The sequence below is a fragment of the Phyllostomus hastatus genome, unplaced genomic scaffold (genome assembly GCF_019186645.2).
Source record: "Phyllostomus hastatus isolate PE091 unplaced genomic scaffold, TTU_PhHast_1.1 phas_contig_86, whole genome shotgun sequence".
Lineage (NCBI taxonomy): Eukaryota > Metazoa > Chordata > Mammalia > Chiroptera > Phyllostomidae > Phyllostomus > Phyllostomus hastatus.
Genome location: NW_025333977.1, coordinates 54,135,963 through 54,157,908, shown reverse-complemented (window position 1 = coordinate 54,157,908; position 21,946 = coordinate 54,135,963). Strand labels below are relative to the sequence as shown.

The 21,946-nt window shown below is 35.4% G+C and overlaps 1 protein-coding gene across 4 annotated transcripts in view; it reads left to right on the top strand.

Annotated features, from left to right (window-relative positions):
• ROBO1 (roundabout guidance receptor 1) overlaps positions 1 to 21,946 on the top strand; it is a 408,510-nt gene that overhangs the window by 265,156 nt on the left and 121,408 nt on the right. The gene's annotated exons all lie outside the window — the stretch shown is intronic.

Sequence of the window (21,946 nt, the reverse complement as noted above, 5' to 3'; positions counted from 1 at the left end):
TGTGATACAAGCAGAGTAGTAAGTAGTGATGCATTTTTTTCTTGATGTCAGTGATTTCTCTGTGACTTTGCTTTTTCTTTGCACTTTTGTATTGTGAAAATTATTTACGAAACCACCTAAATAACCAAGCTCTCATTGATTCTGTCATTGTACAAATGTTTCCCTTTGCCATTGTCTGTGTTCTGCACACACGCTCTGTCCATTGTGAATTCATTGACCAAGTTATACAGGAGAATGTGTGTGCTAAACTTGTAGAAAAACAAGGTTATAACAGGACAACATATTCCTATTTATGCTTGCAGTATTTATGAACAACCAATTAGCAAATAAGCATGAGAATTAAAGTGACAAAAAATAGACAAGGTCGTGGTAGACAAGGTTTTAGGGAGCTTGAAAAAAAATCAGGCATTTATCCTGAACTGAGCTGAATTAAAATTAGTATCTCAAAGGATTTTTATAATTCAAGGAATTGGGGTAAGAATAATGTAGCTGCACTTTTAAGCATACTTTTATAGTTCTACAGAGTGAACTATACAGTCAGAAACATCAGTTTTGGGAAATGGAGACAAGAGCGCAGTGGAATAGAGAGGATAGGAACAAATGCTTCTCTTATTAGTGTTAACAGATTCCTTTCAGACTTATACAAAATTCAGATAATTTTTTTTCTTAAAAACATTCTAAGTCATTTAATTATCATTATCTTTAACTCCCATTTCCCTGACCTAATGATTCACACACACTAAAACCATTATTATCCTTCTCCCCCATGTCTTTACTGATGACCTATTTGTGTTTAATACAAACTAATGACAGAAATTTTCAGCATTAGAGATGCAGCATTAAATAGCTACTAGCAAGTGCCCTTGTGGAGTTTATATTCTGTGACTGAGTGTGCAAGTAGAACAAAAATAGATAGTATAATATGTAGTACATTAGACTGTAGTAAGTGCTATAAACAATAAAGTAATATAGGGTAGACAGGTGACTTAGGTTTGGGGAAGAATCTCAGATTTAAATAGGATGACCAGAGGATACTTCACATAAAGGCTAGAGAAAAATTGCCCTGGCTGGTGTGGTTCAGTGGACTGAGTACCGGCCTGTGAACCAAAGGGTCGCTGGTTTGGTTCCCAGTCAGGGCACTTGCCTGGGTTGCAGGCCAGATCCCCAGTGGGGGACATATGAGAAGCAATCACACATTGATGTTTCTCTCCCACTCTTTCTACCACCTTTCCCCTCTAAAAATAAATAAAATCTTAAAAAAAAAGACTGAAGAAAAATTGAGGGAGGGAACTTCCAGGTATCTGGAAAAGTAGTCGAAGTGGAAAAACAGTAAATTTAAAGACCCTACAGTAGGGCATAACTACAGATTCAAAAAGAAGCAAAGTTGTTGGTGTGGGTTGAATAGAGTAAGTAAAGTTGAGATTTGGAAGAGATGGCATCAGGAGTAACAACTAGCCAGAGTGGACTGTGTAGACCCTATGGGTCTTGTAAGTACTTTGGCTTATCGCCTGAGGAAGTTGTAAAGAAAGCACCAGAGGTTTCTCCACACGGTCTTCTGCTGTTTTGCAAAGGCACTGAAGGATTAATAGCAGAAGCAGTGAAGCAAGATGGGAGTTTTTTCAGCTGTCTGGGCAAGAAGCAAATGATGTTTGGGACCAGTCTGCTAGGAGGAGAGGTAGTGAAGAGTAGATTTTGGATCTGCTGTGAGGCAATAGCTCTCGGAATTTGCTAATGTATTGGACATGGCTTGTTAGAAAGAGAGAAGAATGAAGGATTACTGTAATGCATTTGTCCCAGCAGCAGAAAAGATAGCGATGCCATTAACTGAGATGGCATTATGTAGAAAAAGAAGATTTGGAGTGGAAGGTATCAAAGCTCAGCTTTAGACATTATAATTTTGAAATCTCATTAGATATCCATGAATGTCAAATAGGCAGTGGAAACATGAGTCAGAAATTCAGAGTTGAGGTTGAGGCTGGAGAAAAAATTGAGTTGTGGTAGACATAACAAGTATTTATTACTGTGCAACCTGCCCCTCCTTCTGGGCAGATGAAAGGCTCTGCTTCCCAGCTTCCTTGCTGTAGGGCAGCCCAATTTGGCTACTTCAGCTTTATGGGCTATGAGTGGAAATTATAGATAGTAAACACTACTGAGTGAGCCTTCAGCACGCTCTTTTCCATGTGGCCTCCAAGAAGTGCCTGTGTTCCAGGTAGTGAAGTTCTAACAGGGAGGCCACCCAGAGAGCCTGGGCCCCGGAGTCATGTGCAGCAGAACTTTCCAGCCCACATCTGGCTTCCCATGATGCGCACGTAGAGTGAATGAGAAGCAAATCTTCGTTGTATTAAGTCACAGAGAATTCCTTACCACAGACTAACGTAGCCTATTTTGACAAATGTGGGAGTCATCAGCATGTACATATTATTTAAAAGCAGGAGAATGAAAGTCACCAAAAGCTTTTGGTTTGTGTGTGTATTTTGTTTCGTATCTGCACATTTTTGTGACATTAACAGTTTAAAACCACTCTTGTAAATTTCATTTAAAAAAAAATCTTTGAACGTCTTGTTGTATCCTGTATTGACTTTGAAAAAAGTTATGGTTTATGCAATTATGTTTAATTTATTGCAGGGCCTTCATTTACTTTTGGCTGTCTAGAGGGTGCTATTCTGTTAATAACCAGTACTAGTTCCCCCACGTACTAACCGTTTCGGGTCAATATCATAAGGACCACCCCCAAACAGGCATAAAACACTTTAATGTTGTAATAACCTATGACTATGAAATGATGCCAAAATGTTAATGTATAAATATTTCAAAATCATTTAAATGCTGCCAAAATGATGATTCATGATAGTGTTCCATATGCTAGGAAGTTGTAATATCCGAAACTTTTGCTGTTTCTAAGACCATCTGTGTGTTTTGTGTGAGTTGTGACTGCTAAACTAATAAAACACCAGAGGTAAAAGGCACATTTATACATGAAGGGAAATGAATAGATTAAAAATGAGCAGTTTGGGTTTAAAATTACAGTTCTTATTTAGGTCATAATTGTTTTGTTTTATTTTCTTCATTGAGGCAAAACTAAAATTAGGTAATTAAAAAAAACTTAAAACAGAAACAGAATGCCTGATGTTATATCCATTTTCTTTCAAAAAATGAATGGACTGTAAATTCTTATTAGCTGTTGTTTATTAGATATTTTAGGTGAGTCTTCTCTCCTAAGCTTTGTTTTCAAATGATAGCTTTCATTTCTGCTGTTCATGTACTTTGCCAAATGTGTTGAGTACAGATGAACAGGAGATTAAAGCCTATAATATCTCTCTGAAAGCTGCATGGGTATTGCTACAGTTTTGGTTGTAGGAATTTCTAGAGTTCTTTAATGTGGTGATTCTCTTTGTTGAAAATTTAAAGTACAACTCGCCAACCTGTGAGAACAAAGACACACCCTCCAAATAGAAAGGAAATATGTAATTGAATTGTAGCTGCACCTGTATTTTTTGATGTTAAATCATTTCTTTCTACATTGACCTGGATTCTGAGCCAAATTTTAGATCTATGATGATTATAAACCAGGAATATATAAATAGCAGTTTCTTGGTTTTCTACCTGAAGAAGAATCTTTTAGAACTCCGCTGGCACTTATTTCTTAGAATAATTGGAAGGAGGCCTCAGATGATGATTGTCTCTGGTGTTCTTCATTTTTTCTAAACATAAGTATTTATATTTAGAATTAGAAATAGAAGTAGTGTAACTGGCAGGCTGGATTAAATAGATTTACTTCAGACATCTGAGACTTAGCCATAACCATTTTTATTAATAAATGAAATCTCAGAGAGATGAATTTGAGTATCAATGACTACTTTTTGATAGAGAACGACATTCAGATGTACCTTATAAAAAGGGATGCATTTATTTTATTACAATACATTTTGGAAGCATTGTACTGACTTTCAAGATTATTTTTTAAGATTGTCCAATTGAGACTATTAAAATTGAGAAGTAAAGTAACTATTGAAAAAATAATTCCATGTTCAAAAATTAAACTAACAGTGCTCTTGAATTGAAGAGAAAGGCAAATACAGTTGAAAGTAAACATCACAAATAATTTTTTAGATTATAAAAGGCTTGAATTACGGCTCCAGCCAGTGTGGCTCAGTTGGTTGGAGCATCTTCCTATAACTGAAAGGTCGTGGGTTTGATTCCCTATCAGGGCATGTATCTAGGTATCAGGTTCAGTTCCTGGTCGAGGGGCTTACGGGAGGCAACCAGTCAGTGTTTTCTCTCACACTGATGTTTCTCTCTCTTCCTCTCTCCCTTCCTTTCTTTATAAAAGCAGTGAAAAAATGTCCTCCAGTGAGGATGAAAAAAACGGCTTTAATTATGTAAAAGATAATCAATTACATGAGTATGTTGATTAAAACCTGACAAGTAGACCCCCCCCCAAAAAAAAAAAAAAAACAAGGAAAGTTTTAGTATGTTTTTTGGATTTCTGATTGGAGTGAAAAGTCATTGGTGATGAGAGAAGAGAAAGTTGCTGATGCCAAAACATTGTGAAAAGGTATTAAATTTATTTTCAGATTTGCCACTTAGTGTTTGTTGACTTGGGTGATTTTAATAGTATCTTAGTGAAAACTTAAGTGTGTTATAAATCAACACCATTTTTGGGATCACGCACAATTGCACAAAGTCCCAGGCATCAGTTTCCCCTATTTTTCTACTGGGTCTCTGAGATGAACACCTTACAGGAATTGCAGGCATAGAGATGGAAGGAAGTATAGGCAATTTCTCATAGAGAAAAGCATGTAAATATAGCTTATTTAATTACTTATTACATGTATAAAAACACATATTAATACATAGTACATAATACATATTAATAAACTAAAATATTAAGGTATCCAATTGTACCTAGGTGGGAACAAATGAAACAACAGTGACCACCACAGTGACCAAATAGTTTTCCTCAACATATGATAAATTGGGATAGCAAATTGTACTATAATTTTAATAAAACAGAGTGATAGTTGTATGTATTTATATATGAGGTCTGATAATTTTTTACTAAGAATTAAACCTTTTGATTTGAACTAGTAATTGAATATTTATAAAAGCAACAATGAATTCTTAATTCCTTAGTAAATATGCAATAAATGTTTATGGAATGTTGCAAGCTCTTCCACTTAACTCTGTCATTAAAAAAGTTGAAGAATAACTTACACATTTTTAAAAATTTTATTGAATTCATTGGGCTCACTTTGGCTAATAGGGTCATATAGGTTTCAAGTGTGTATTTCTATGATACATCATCTGTATATTGCATTGTGTGCCCACTACCCAACGTCAAGTCATCTTCCATCACTGTATATTTGGATTCAATCGCCCTTTACTATCCCCAACCCCATTCCCTCTGGTAACCACCATAGTGTTATCTGTGTCTAAGTTTTAGTTTTTTATCCTTTTATTTTTAATCTGAAATTTTTCAAACAAAGTGTCAAGTTTTAGAAGTGGTTATTGTAGGGACACCAACAATTTACTAATCTATGCTATAGTAATAACAGTGGCTATTGTGTTTTAAGTCCCTGCCATGTACCAGATGCTTTATATTATCTCAGTTCCCTTGAACACTCAGTAAGCCATTTTTTTCCCACTATGCCACACTGAGATCAGTCAGTTCAGTCTCCTGGAGAAGATGATGAAGGAGGAGGAGAAGGAGATGGTGATGATAATGAACACTTAATGTAGTGCACACTAGGTGCCAAACCCTATTCTGCCAACAATGCTGTCCGATAAATACTAAGATTTCACTAATGTAGTGATTAACTCCACATTGGCTAGAGGGACAATTATGGGAGCAACTGGATTTTTGTCACTGATAACATTTCTTACGAGGTCCTATAGATTTTCCTCATATATAGGGACTGTGATCTGCTATCAATGCCAAAGACAGTAACTCTTAACTTCCTCTACGAAGCATTGTCTTTAAATTTACAGGGGTCTGGACAGTTTAGTTCACACAGTGGAGGTTATGGTGGTCTTGAAACTAAGCTTCGTATGTTCGAGAATTAGTCCTATTATGTCCAGTACTGAAAACTGTAACAGAATAGATTTATAAAATTTGAAGTTTAGTAGTTTCACAAAAGACTGCATAGAAATGGTCAGGTTCAACCAAAGGTTGTAGTTGAGATAAATTAAAATTTATTTTGGACCTTAGAAGTCTTAACGTTAAAAGATATTAAAAGATTATCTAAAGAGGATGATAACTGTTCACCATTTGGCATTTAGGGAAAGAGGATTTATATTAAACAGAATATTGTGAATCAGTGAATTAATCAACTGAATGTACTTTATAGTTAACTGTCCAAACTGTGGATTACCCAGGTTCTAATACCATTAGCTGTACACATTTCAGAAGTTATTGCTAAAAAATTAAGCAATTATGAGAAATTATATAATGATGGATAACTGAGTTGAAAAGTATTGATGTTATAGCTTGGCAATTTTGTATACATACAATAAAATATAGTAAAAACTAACACAGTAACAATACAATCTAAATAGTGAGATCTTCCAAGACTTAATTCTAAAATTCTGGAGTTACTTTCTTCATAAGAAACTTCTTCTGTCATTTATCCTGAATAAAAGTTTATTTTAGTATTTAAAAGAAGAGCTTAAAAGACATTTATCTTCATGTTTGAAATTCTTTACTTTTAAGCTAAAATTTAGAGATGAGTAACACATAATTTTTCCCTTCTCCATGTATATGGCTTTGTGACATAAACATTTTTGAGTGACTAGTGTTATTTCTTAAGATAAATTGTGCCTTGAATTTTTTTTTATTATTTTTCCTACCCATTTCAATGGAGCATGCTACAAATATTCCATATGCCTTACAGATTTTGTTTTTGGTTAATTAACTGAAAAGTAAATTGGGCGATGGGGAAATAATTTTATTTATTTCCATCAAAGCCATCATGCAGTCAGAAACCACGTAATTGCCAATGCATCTACTTATCACATAATTATATTAAGAGTTATCTTCTTTGAAAAATGTGGAAAATATTCACAGCATTAATGTGTTTTAACATTACATGCAACTGTATTCAGTAGCCTTTTCTTTAGATTTTACTTAGATGGGATGACCAACCATCCTGGTTTTCTGGAAACTGTCCTATTAGCACTGAAACTCCCTAGTCCTAGGAAGAACCCTTGGTTCTGGGACAAGTGGGACAGTTGTTTACCGTGAGCCTGGATGGTGGCTTAAAGGAATTGATTTATATGTGAGTGAGAAATCACATACACACATGGCAAGTAAAAAGTAGTTAAAATAAATAAAAGAGTTTTAAGTATGTAAGTTCTTTCATAAGCAAGTTAAGTATATAAGTTCTTTCATAAGCAAGTTAAGGACTGGAAAATCATTAGTGAAGAAAGGATAAAAATTTAGTTATACATTAAAAAAGCTATTTAACACTTCCTATTCCCATGCTAAAGAGGTACAATTGTTAAAATGCAACATGTCATCAGTTCTTTTTCTAGGACTCTTGTGCTTCCTATGTGTCTTTATAGGTTTCTTTGATTTCCCTTGTTGGTGTGATATTTGGGTAAAAACTAGCTGACTCACATCCCATCCAAATCCCTGGGGTCCTCCAGAGCCTTTGCAAATTTGGCATTCAGCCTTCTCCTTGCCAATTGCTTCCTTTCCCCCAAATTCCCACATGTCTCCTTCCTAAGCCATCTGCTCCTCCTCTCTTCCTTCGATTAGTGGGTTTCCTCTCATTTTCCAGTTTCTTTCATTGTTCACTGTCTGTTGCTTCCTTTTCCTCTCTTCTCCCCTAGAGGAAAATAACACACTTAATGCAGCTGAGGTGAGCCCTTTCTCCCTGAGAAGTGAAATTTATGTTCCTGCAAAATAAGTGTAGTTCTGTTGTGTGAAGGTCAAAGGAAACTGGTATAGTGAAGTGAAATTTTTTTCTGTCCATCTTACATGAAGAGGCATACACATTATATATTTTATCTTTAAAACATAACAATGTTAGTCATGATTTATTTTGAAGTTAAATCAATACAAATCTCTAATATGAATCATGGAACTAAAGAATTGAGTTAAAAAGTCAAATTTATGGTCTATCTACTCTTTTATTTTCAAATTTAATAATCAAAATACAGTGGATTAATAAATAAAATATAGAAATGACTTTTTTACTTTTTAAGACTTTTTTAAAAGATTTTATTTATTTATTTTTAGAGAGGGAAGGGAGGGAGAAAGAGAGAGAGAGAGAGAGAGAAACATCAATGTGCGGTTGCTGGGGGCCGTGGCCTGCAACCCAGGCATGTGCCCTGGCTGGGAATTGAACCTGTGATGCTTTGGTTCGCAGCCCGCGCTCAATCCACTGAGCTACGCCAGTCAGGAGATATGATTTATAATACCACATTATAACTTCAGGTTTCAATACCTGCATGATGTTATCAACATTTTCCTCTAAATTGCTCTGAAACAGATATTCCAAAAATTTATATACAATCACAAAAGACCCAAAATACCTTCAGCAATCTTGAGAAAGAAGAAGGAAGTTGGAAGTATCACAATACCTGATATCAAACTAACTATAAGGCCGTAGAAATCCAAACAGCATAGTTTTGACATAAGAATAGGCATATGCATCAATAGAACAGATAGCACAGAAATAAACCTACACCTTTATGGTCAATTAATATTTGAAAAGAAGGGGCAGAGACTAGTCAAGGAACATTTATGAATGACCCATGGACATGGATGACAGGGTGAGCTGGGTGGAGGAGAGCAAAGGGGGAAAAATTGGGATTACTGTAACAGAACAACAATAAAATAATTAATAAAAAAAGGCAAATAAAATTTAAGAAAACATATTTGAAATAGTAGGCCAGAATATACAATGAGGTAAAGACAGTTTATTCAATAAATGGCACTGGGAAAATTGAACACATATGTGCATAAAAATGAAACTAGACCACTAACTTACACCATACACAAGAATAAACTCATAATTGATTAAAGACTTAAATGTAAGTTTTGAAACCATACAAACCTAGCAGAAAACATAGGCAATAAAATTTTAGACATTTCTTGTAGCAATTTTCACTGATACATCTTCTTGGTCAAAGGAAACAAAGGAAAAATAAGCACATGGGACCACATCAAACCAAAAAGTCTTTGTGCAGTGAAGGAAACCATCAACAAAATGAAAAGACAGCTCAGTGGATGGGAGAAAACGTTTGCTGATGATGCATCTGATAAGAGGTTAATTTTTAAAATACATAAAGAACTTACACTACTCAACACCAAGAAGAAAACCAAATTTAAAAATGGGCAAAGGACTTGAATAAACATTTCTCCAAAGAGGACATACAGATGGCCAATGGTCATATGAAAAAAATGCTAAAGTCACTAATGATCAGAGAGAAGCAAATAAAAACCACCATAAAATATCCTTTCATCATGAAATCAACAAACAGCAAGTGCTGGCAAGGGTGTGGAGAAAAGGAGCCCTTGTGCACTGTTGGTGGGATTACAAAATTGGTGCAGCCACTGTGGAAAGTGGTATGGTGTTACCTCAAAAAATTAAAAATGAAACTACATTATAACCGAGTGGTTTTGCTTCTAAGAATATATCCAAAGGAACTGCAACACTGGTTTGACAGAAGATATGCTCCCCTATGTTCATTGCAATATTATTTACTTTAACCAAGATCTGGAATCAGCCCGAGTGCTCATCAGTAGATGAGTGGATTAAAAAAAAAAAGCTGTGGTACATTCACACAGTGTAATGTTACTCAGCCATAAAAGAGAAGGAAATTTTACCTTTTGCTACATCATGGATTGGACCTGAAGATTGTTATCCTAAGTGAAATAAGCCAGTCAGAGAAAGACAAATACCGTAAGATCTCACATGTGGAATCTAATGAACCAAATAAACTAACCAATAAAATAGAAACAGAGGCATGGACACATGGAACCGACTGACAGCTGTCAGAGGGGAGGGAGTTTGGGGTCTGGGTGAAAGAAGGTGAAGGGATTGAGTGTAAACACACACATATATACATACATGTATATAACATATCACATACACATTTATAAAATAGATACTGACAACAGTGTGGTGGTAGCCAAGGGCAAAGGAGTGTGGGGGGTAGATGGAAGTGGGCAAAGGAGGGAGATGAGGATGGACAGAGACTGCTTGCAGCAATGGGCACACAGTGTGGTGTATGGATGATGTTTTGTTGGATTGTACACTTGAAGCCAGTGTGATTTTGCAAACTAATGTCATCTCAATACATTCAATAAAAAAGGACAAGATTATTCTCTCCAAAAAAAAAAAACCCTGGAAAATGTACTTCAGCCAATCCAATAACCTCGTTTTTTTCAAATAGCCTCTGATTTGTGATTATCATAAATGACATGTGAATGTAAAAAATACATTGTTTCCATTTGTGAAACATATCAGCTAATCATACCTATATTAGTTCATGGTTTCATTGTGGGAATTCAGTGAGAAATAACGTATTAACTGTCATTATAAATAGTGACAACTCTATACTCATTACTACTGGATGTTCTGGTTATTTTTGTTTGTATACCTGCCTGAACTCAGGATTCTGTCATCAAAACCTTAATGGGAAAGAAAAATCAACAACTCTTTGTGTTATAATAATTTCAACTTTTCTAAATAAACAAAAAAAACATATAAATGTCTATGAAAAGAGAATTCATTATTTATGTATCTTGTAACATTCTATCTATAGCTGATAAACAACTGTGAGAAAATCTCCTGTTTTCCAGAATCACCATGAGTATTTAGTGTTGGTGAATATTATGGGAAAATAAAGTATATCTAATATTAATATTAAGACTCTAATTCAAGTCCTGTGTATACCTTATTGTGAAATGCAATAATCAACTGGAAATTCTTCAAGAGAACTAAGCCTCACTGCCCTAAGGCATCCACTGTGTATAATAAATTGACTTTTCTGCTGTGCATTCAGAACAGTTCTAGTTACATACAATTCTTAGAGTCATTGAGAAATGCTGCAATTCAGATGAGGAACACTGGTTGAGAGAGGTTGGTTTATCTTGCTAAGAAACATCCTGAACATTTCCAAACTCTTGTAATTTTAGTTAAATAATTACACATGCACTAATCATGCCTGGATACTGAAACTGGAATAAAGAAAGCCAAGCATTTCACACTTCCTCATGAAGTCCAAATGCTCTTTTCAAACGATTGTAGTAAACTAAAGCATTCTGAGTTCTAGCACAGATATTAGTTTAGATGACAATATAATCATAAATATAATTCCAATATTTGGTTGTTCCTCCAGCTGTTCAGTTGTGGAGTCACATGGGCATTTAAAAGCTTGACTGTCAAAAGCTTGAAGTACCAAATTACTAGATTCTTTGCATATGCTGTTCCCTCTGCCCGGAATGTTCTTGTCCCTAAACCCCTTTTGTCTGATGCACTCATTTTCCAACTGAAAGGCAACTTTTTCAGAGGACCTTTCTGCAAAGTCCCACTATGTACACCCACAGTAGATATACCTTTCTGTTAAATGTTCCTTTTCCTTTTGCTACATATTTTTCCTTTAATCCACTGCAATTTGTTATTTATATATTACTCCTCTAATATACATAAGACACATAAGGGCCTGCTGTATTCCCTGCATCTGTCTTATAGTAGGAGCTCAATACATATTTCTTTAACAATGTTAAATGAATGAAATATGAATCAAAATAATGCCTTCTAGCAGCCCTGGCCAATGTGGCTCTGTGGTTTGGAGTATTGTCCCATAAATGGAAAGGTTGCAGGTTCAATCCCCAGTCGAGGCACAAACGGAGGCAACCAATTAATGTCCCCCTCTCTCTCTCTCTCTCTCTCTCTCTCTCTCTCTCTCTCTCTCTCTCTCTCTCTCTCTCTCTCTCTCTCTCTCTCTCTCTCTCTCTCTCTCTCACCTCTCTCTCTCCCCTCTCTCTCTAAAAGCAATGAAAAAATGTCTTGGGTGAGGACAATATTTTTAAGTAATGTCTTGTAACATACCCAGAACTGTAAACTTGCTACTCTGAGTGTACACAATTTTATTTCAATATACATTTGTATATTTACTTTCTCATTCACTTTTAAAATGGAAAGGAGGTATCATCCACACCATTATTTTTTCTAAAGCATCATTTTTCATTGGCTTAACAGATAAAATGGGAAGATGTGTCACACAAGTTAATTATATGAGTAAATATATTTATCTGTTAGTTATAGGTACAGAATCTTAGACATAGAGCTAAGTTGAGAGATTTTTTATGCAAGCCACTTGATATTTTTTTACTGTTTTCAGTACTTTATTTAATTCTCACAAAAGCCCTATAAGATAGGTGCTATTGGGGGGGGGTTGTATTTTTATTTTTTAAGTATACTTTATTGGTTATACTGTTACAGTTGTCCCATTTCCCCCACTTTATCCCCCTCCTCCCTGCACTCCCCATCCCACCAGCATTCCTCTGCCTCAGTTCATGTCCATGGGTTGTACATATAAGTTCTTTGCAAGTCCCTTCATTTTTTTTTAACATTTTATTCTGGAGAAACTGAGCAAATGAAAGAAAGACCAGAGAGTTGTTTTTTTTTTAAGATTTTGTTTATTTATTTTTTAGAGAGGGCAGTGAGGGAGAAAGAGAGAGAAAGAGAGAGAGAGAGAGAGAGAGAGAGACATGAATGTGCGGTTGCTGGGGGCCGTGGCCTGCAACCCAGGCATGTGGGCTGACTGGGAATCGAATCTGTGACACTTTGGTTCGCAGCCCAAAGTGTCAATCCACTGAGCTATGCCAGCCAGGGCAGTCCCTTCATTTTTAAGAAAAGCCAAGGAGTTGATTTGCCTTGAGTGACTTAATGGATCTGAATTGTGAGTCAGGTGTAAGAGTCAGACCATACAACACCAGTCTTTTTTCTGTTCTGATTCTTCCCATGACAAACTAGAACTGATCAACCCTTATAAAACAACACTTAAATTTGATTAAGATATGTTCTACACATAGGGCCCAGAGACATATGAAAGGGTGCTCAGCATCACTAGCCATCAGAGAGATGCAAATTAAAACCACAATGAGATACTACTTTAACACCGGTCAGAACAACCATCATAAACAAATCAACAAACAAGTGCTGGCAAGGTTGTGGACAAGAGGGAATGCAGACTGGTGCAGCCACTGTGGCAAACAGTATGAAAATTCTTCAAAAAACTAAAAATGGAACTGCCTTTTTTAGTACCCTAAGAATCATGAAACACTAATTCAAAATAACCTGTGCACCCCAATGTTCATAGCAGCACAATTTACAATAGCCAAGTGCTGGAAGCAACCTAAGTGCCCATTAGTAAGTGAGTGGATCAAAACACTGTGGTACATTAACACGATGGAATACTATGCAGCAGATAGAAAGAAGGAGCTCCTACCCTTTGTGACAGCATGGATGGAACTGGAGAGCATTATGCTAAGTGAAGTAAGCCAGGCAATGAAAGACAAATGCCATATGATCTCACCTATAAGGGGAACCTAATCAACAAAGCAAGCAAGCAAGCAAAATATAACCAGAGACATTGAAATAAAGAGCAAACTGACAGTAACCAGAGGGGAGGGGGGAGGGACATAATGGGGAAAGAAGGGAAAGGGTTGTCAAGGAACATGTATAAAGGAGCCATGGACAAAACCATGGTAGGGAGGGGTAGGATTGAAGGTGGGAGGTGGGGGTGGGTGCAGTGGGAGGAAGTGGGGGTGGGGAAATGGAGACAACTGTATTCGAACAACAATAAAAAATGTTAAAAAAAGATATGTCTTAACAAAATATCCACTGGTAAAGTGTTTCACTAGATTGATTTCATACAACTTTCCCCCCTTATTTTATATCCTAAATTCAGTATTTTCTGTCTCGGCACCAATGTAAACAGTAGTATTTTCAATGTATAAGGTTTAATAGCCTCCCCTGCTTATGTATCTGTTGGATACAAACATGACTTTATATAAATTTGATTAACAATTCTGTGCATAATTTTGCTTTATCAGGTGTGTTTTAAAGAACATATCTTAAGAAATTGTCTTCTTAGGTTGCCCAGAATTTCATTCAAAAATATTTTTGTAATTGTAATTTTTGTGTTTGCTCATCATGGCCAGATATTTTTTTTCTGTTTACCACAGACAGAGTGAATTGTAATCTTAAAAAAAAAAATCATAAATTCAAAAGTGTACTTCTTTAAAACAGGGTCCAAAATGCAGAAATCAAAGAAATGATTTTCAGCCTTTAAATTTCAAGTCATTTTAAAACTGTGCATGTTAAAGGGGGTTGGGATTTTTTATTATTATTTTAAATTGGCTGAGATTGCCTTTATCTATTTCTTTATCTTGTCCATATTATCACTTTATTTAGAAGCTTTATCAAAGAATAGTTCCAAATCATATGCTGAGGGTGATGTCTAATTTCATGTAGATTCTGCATTTTGTTTAAAGGCTAGCTGCTTTAAAATTACTCATTGTTATTATCATTGACATCTGACCATTTTAATTTTTATCTTTTTAATCCCAAAGAACTTGATAATATTATAAATTGTACACTTGTAAAATAATCTGCTGTGCATTAACAAAATGACTAACAGATGGCACAGGTTTCCTCTTCTTAAGTCTTACAAATGGAGGTGATCTCAAAGCTTTAAAGACTGATCGCACAAGAAGCAAGCTTATGGTTAAGTCATCTTCAACAACATCATCTTGCGAGTGGATAAAGTATGATTTACTAAGGAATCCATTATGTCCTAGTTCTTTGCCTTACTCTTCTCTTAACCTAAATGTGCCATATCACCATACTGCCCTATGCATCACACTCATAAAAGATCATGTCAGATTTCCTCATTTTTATTAGGGGAGCTTATAAATACTGTTTAAATTTTAAACATGCCATGATAATAAGTGCATGTTTATATGGGAAAAGTCTTTCATCTGTATAGGAAATAATGTAAGGGATTGAGCAAAAAAAAAAAAAGGCTCATGGACATGGACAACAAACAGTGTGGTGATTGCTGGGAAGAGGGGGTATAAGGGAACTAAATGGTAATGGAAAAATAATACAATCAGGATTAAATTAATAACTAAGAATTTGCCTAACGACATTTCTCCTAAAAATAACACATGTACATGTGAAGTGTTGACATGCAGGTTTTCCCCACTAGATGGACTGATGGCAGTTCAGTTGGATATCTAGATCAGCCAGGCTTGAGTGTGCAGTGTGATGGAGGGAGAGCCATCAGTCCAACTGGGAGGTCCACCAACAACACCTATTTATTTCTTCCCCAAGCCTTGGTTCTTGGCTCAAGATCTGTACACTTACAAGATACTGCTCATCTGTAGTTTGGGCAGTAGGAAGGAAAGAAAATGTGAGCTCTTGTTTTCTGTCCAAAAGAAAGTGTTCTATGTAAACTTTACTTTGGATCTATGTAGAAGGAGCTCCAGTCCATTCACTAAATGATCTGGTGCAAGCTTCTGATATTCTCTGAGCCTTCGTTTTTCCCATCCCCAAATAGAAAAAATACGCCTCTCCTGTGAGACTTGTAAAACCAACAGATGACACATGCAGCGATGTCCTGTATACAGCGCATGTCAACATATCATGCTGCTTATTAATTACAACAGTAATGCTCCATATTGTGTTTACCACCCCAAATGACTTTTGAAATACTCTTTTATTTTGTTTTCATGGATAGCTGTAGAAATAAGTCTAGATGCATTTATTTTTAATAGTTATTTGCCCATGAGTTAATCATTGAGTTCTCAAGAAATAGAAGTGAGTGTGGGTAATTCTGAAGATTAATGTAGCCCTCACAAAAAGTGTCCATGTAAGCCATAGCTCAAACTTTCTTCTCAAAAATTTATTCAAGAATTTCTTCTCAAGAATTTATTCTTTTCCTCACACATATAGATTACCCTACTTGCTTTCTCTTAGGAAGTATGTAGATATATTTACATTTGTTTTAACATGTGCAGTGGTGAGGAGTGTTATTATATCTGTCTTATCCTGTGTCCCTTATGAAATGAAGCACTCATTGGCCAAATAACTGAGCTAGGGTCTGGCTGGCATAGTCTCATAATCAATAAAAGAGAGTGAACAACTGGCCATATGGATATTGAATCTCTGACCCTGGTCTGATGAGCCCTCACTGTGATTAATCCATTAAGCTTGTCTTGTAGTTAAGCTCACTCTCCTTCAACTCTTTAGGATTAAAATACCAAAGATTGGGAATGAATGTTTAGTTACTTCAATTTGTAGCTATTCTTACTTGTATAGAATCATCACAAATAATATAAAATGCTCTTATAGATTTTTTTATTTTGCAAATTACAGGTGTTTGCATAAAGTAATTACTTTTCTTAATTTCTCTTAAATTCATTCTGCATTTCTGAATCCAAGAACCCTTTGCATATTCAACCTTGTTTTGACCTTGTCCGTGTTGGTTATATGTCTTCAGAATATAAGCGAATTTAAATTTCAAAAGTGACAAATTACACACAGTGTCTGGAAAAGGTATTATCTTAGCAAGGCATTGGTGGTGAGAGAAATTCTCACACTTGACCAAAATTACAGAGAAGAACTAAGAATAAAAATCCATGGAGAGAAAAAGGGATTTACTGTTTGAAAAGTATTTTCAGCTGGTGTACTTATGATATGAAAGAGTCAAGTGTTGGAAAATGTGCTTTTCTCCCCTCGAATACTATGAGCATTTATCATCTTTATTTCTTGAGTATAGTCATAATTCCTCTGCAGATTTTTAGTTCAGGCTGTCCTAACACTGACTGTATGTAAATTCAAAATTATAGCCAGATGGTTGGATAACGTGATAAAAAGCAAACCTACTTTTGTAGGAAATGAAAATTGCCCACAAGACTTTGTTTTTACCTTTAAAAACAGCAGGACATTGTTTCAGGAGACCTGTGAAGGAACTAATACATTAACTTTAATAGCTGTGAGCTAAATTAATTTTTCATATGCATGCAGAGTACTACCATGTCATACCTAGAATTTTCACAGAGATAAAAATCAATCAACTCTCTTACTTTGAGGAGCTAGATAGCAAAGACTATTTGCTTCCAAAACCACTCTTTATGGTGCCTCCTTTTTATAGGATTCAGTCCTGGGTTCTGATTTTAATGACTTGGGAACCAGACACCTGGGGAATCAGCATAAGCCTCCACTGTTTCATTTGCTCTCTATTTTACCAGCACTCAGCAGCCTGCTTCTGGTTTGGAATACGATAAATGAGAGAGGGCTTTCTTGGTTGATTGCTTTAGGCTCCATAACTCTGGCTGGACAAAATGGGTGTCCAGGAGAAAACGGCAAATTTGTGCTGTCATGTGGACACTGAGCCACACTTAAGCAAAATAGGCATGTTTTAAGGAGACCGTGTTTCTTTTTTTTTTCCCCTTGTTAAAATTAGGATTCATGAACAGGTCCTCTGGTGATATAAACCAGATAGAAAGATGGTAATTTATAACTTCACAAAGAAAAGCATCCTCTCCCTTTAACTTAATTGCCTCTCGGCAGAGTGGCTCCAACTTACCTGCAATTAGCAATACAGCTCTTCCCAATGTAGTCTATAATCAAATTATTCTAGGTGTGCTTCTGCAGCAGCAGACAGCCAACTACCAACTTACAAGTTGCTCTAAGGAATGAGAAGTCTAGCAGGGGAAATGAAAAGAGCAGAGAAGTGCAGCTGCCGTGGCCTAGGCAGCAGCCCTCCAGGCCAGTGTTCTCAGCTGGCAGTGCACCAAGCTGTGCAGAGAGCCACGTGTTCCCACCGGGATAATTGCTATTTCTGCATGAGTCTCTTGTTGCTTCTCTCTGATGATCAAGTGTGTTTAAACTCCTGGCTGAAATCATGTTGGTTTTTAAATGGTATTGTAAAGTGTACCAGCAAACAAATGAAACAAGATCATATTCTCTTGTATTCATGAAGCCCAAGCAAATATGGGACGCCAGCCGAGAGATCTAATTGCCTATGTTTCCTCTCAGTTCCACTCCTAAGAGAACAATTGAAAGATGTATAACAAGTTATGGTTTTCTTCTTGTAATGCCGTTTCTTTTAATGGTACCAAGAAAAATGTAGAATTGTCATTTGATTGCTTTCAATTTGTCATTTTTATATTTTCTTTCCAATGACTGTGTACTTACCCAGACATCCTTTTGTTATATAAGATTTTTCTTGAATACCAAGAACATTATTTACACTTTAAGTAGGCTCTAAAAAAGGAAATGAGCTTTGAGTAAGGGTGGACATATTAAATATATTAGTAACATCTGGTAAAAACTCTACAATGTGATTGAAATCAGACTGAATTAAATATTTTTGGTAATCTATAGTTAAAAAATGTAAATATGAGCATATAATTTATTTTTCTTAGTTTAACCCCTTTTTTGGCTACAGCTGCTCTATTTGTGTCGAAAATTTATATTGAACTGGTCATAAGTACACGATAGCTTTTCCTAACAGCCTTTGGGTGAGCAGCATGGAAGCAGATCATATCTAATCAAAAGACTTGAGTGGGTTATACTCAAAACAATTCATTTCTTCTTCTTCCTCCTCCTCCTCCTTTTCCTCCTCTGTCTCTTAATCTAAGATCTGTGTGAACCAGAATGAAATAACAATAAGGAGAGGTGAAAATTTTTCAAAAAATGAGTTGAATGATAATAGCCTTTATGAAAAGTAGAAAGAATAATAAACTTTCTTATCCAGGAAGGAGAATCATAATTTGGCTGACCATGGTTTATTGTATATATTTATCTAGAATAAAACTTAATGTTTGAGACTTAAATATGAAATTCTGTGGTCACGAATATGTGATATTATTTAGTGACAGAGGAAGGGAAAAAGAGAGAAAGAGAAAAAGAAACATTGATTTAGTATTCCACTTACTTTTCATTGGTTGAGTCTTATATGTGCCCTGACCAGGGATCAAAGTCACAACCTTGGCATATTGGGATGATGCTCTAACCAACTGAGCCATCCACCCTGGGCTGTGATACCATTTTTAAAAAACATATTTGTGTGTCGAGATTAGTACAAATAAAGAGAATAAATAAATTTAATTTCTTAAAATTAAAGATGATACCGTTTCGAAATGGTATCATCGGTGACTGGAGTAGTAAATATAAATTGTTTTATATAATGATTTTTGATAATGAAGATTTATCAAAAATTTATGTTTTTATCTGACTAGCTATATTAAAATTCAGGTTCCAAAGAGCGAGAAAACAACAAAATTATTAATGTGTACATTAGAGTTATATAAAATACCTCATGATATTAAACCATAATTAGTGAAAATATGAAATTAATTATAGACATGGCCTCTCTATTAAGTTTTATCATTGAATTACTTATGTGGGGGTGTGAGCAAGAAGTATTGCCAGATAAGAAACCCTGTAATTTATTTCATGTTGTGTAAGGTTTGAATTATGCCATTTGTGTTTCACTTGGTTATGTGTATATAAAGATTGCTATGAGATGTGCATTTTATTCAGTCCTATCATTTATGCAGTATATGACACTACCTCCAGTGGTTTTGCTTAATTTAGAATGCAGTGAAGAAGGATGATTTTTAAAAGGTACCATAGTATATGTTAAAAAGTATGCTTTAATCCAAATTGTTTACAGTGAAGGGTGATACCACTCTTGCAGCCAGGCTGTAAAGTAATAACTTAGGGTATTATTCCACTTTCTTCCTTTCTGGGCTCCTTGCTTAAATAATTATATTTTTTTGGTTTATTTTGTTGTTGTTGTTGTTGAATTCATGCTAAATTTTAAATAAAAGCTGTTATTGTGACTTTTCTTTCCATGTCTCTGTTGAAAGGAGTCCTTAGGGACCATCCACAACTGCCCTGCAGTTTATTTCAGGAAGGAGAATGTCTGGGGGCTATGACAGGCCATCTGGGGTACCTGCATTTCATTGTCATTAAGAAGTCTAACACCCATGCAAAGTACTTCTCCTCTAGTTTACAACAGCTTGATATCTGTTCTGTAGGTCAAAGATCCAGGCAGAATTGACAGCACTGCTATGAAGAGGTATTCCAGTCAAAGAGTTAGTAGTGAATTGTTTTCAGGATGATATTCAGTTGTAATTCAAAACCTCTCATCTCATTTATTTTGCAAAATAGTATGAAACTGTGGTAAAGAATCAAGCTTTTCAGAAAAATTAATTTCTAAACCCTGGTACTCTTAAAATTTTACTCATCATGTTAGACCTGTTTATCAAACAGGGTTATTGTAAATGAATATTTCTGAGCCTTTAATGTTTTAGAAAATTGTAAAAATTAGGTATTTTATAATTTCTTACTGGTATGATGACACCTATGTGTCATATATATTATTTCAATGTATTTCTCCTTGAGCATTCTAAACCAGTATTCATATAATCAATTGTTATGATGTGTTTTTAAAATAGTGTTTCTATTAAGAAATACACAATGCAAATGCAAAATTCTATTAAAGGAAATGAAATAAATTGTATGACAGTTTGGTGGTTGGCAATCTGAAATCATCTTTGAAGCCCTTAATATAATTAGTGGTTTCGTTTTTGGTCTGCTGAATTCAAGTCACATTAGGTTAATGTAATTAAAAGCAGAAAAGATTTTGTGTAGCACAACTGGTTAATTAGCCCCAGTGGTTTAGCATGTTAACCTAGAGGTGTATGGATCACATTGTGGGGGTGAGGCCTGAAAAAAAATTCCTGTGTAACAGATACTGCAAATCATCTGACTTGCTTTAGGCTAGAAAATGAAGACATACCAAGGAGTTCATTTTAAGTTCATCTTTATTTCTGATTTTAAGCACTGATTGCAGGGTAAGCTGTATACTCCATAGAATAACCAGACAAAAAAGCTTACTTAATTTACTGTTGGAAAGAGAGCATGCTTGTTCATGTGCAAAGAAAAAGAAATTTTTATTCTTGCATTCTGGAAAATTCGAATTCTGATTGTGGTGGTTTCATGCTTACGAGAAACATAAAATGATTCTCTTCTCTTTGGGTTGAAAAACTTCATCTTAAACTGGACTTTTTTATATTATCTTTTTTTCTCCTCTTTCTTTTTTAATTTTATTTTAATCATTGTCCAAATACAGTTTTCTCCTTTTTACTCCCAGTCCAGCCCCCCCTCCTACCCCTCCCCACTTCCCTCCCATTACCCCCCTCCCCCTAGTTTTTGACCATGTGTCCTTTAAGTTTATACTTTTTTGTATTATCTTATTATTCAGTAAATGATTTAGTAAAGGAGATGAAAGCATCTGCAAAGGGATTTTCAACTGCTTCAGCAAAGTCTTTAAGTGTGAGAGAAGACCTTTTATCCCTAAAGAAAATAATCATTTATAAGTTCTTAAAGGGAAAATGCTAGCATATAAGAATCCTGTATATCAAACACATCGAGGTATTCTTACCTTAATGTCTCAAAACATTTGTTTTAGTCTGATGCTGTTGAAGAAAAATATTAAGTGTGAGAGTATTGGAAACTTTAAAGTTTTTTTTTAACCATGTTTTTCTTGTCTCCTCCTTGTCTTCTTCCCCCAAAGGAGCAAGACTACTGGATCTTTTTTGTTTTGTTTTCATCAAGTATGTAGATAGCCCCGGCCCCCCTTCAAGCACTGTCTAGAGCTTATGGAAATGTGGGCTTCTAATGTGGTTACTGCTGTGGGCTGCTAAGGTATATGGTAATGAGGAAGTAGGACCTCTGCTTTGGATTTTTGACATAGGCTAGATGCCAGCATATTGTCTGAAAGCTTAACAAATTCTGCTTCTCCACTACCGGGATTATGTTAATTGAAGCAGTGTGGCTGCAGTGTAGTGTTTAACGTTGTGTCTGTTCATTATACAAACTCGTTTTTGATAGGTTTACAATTTGGCTGT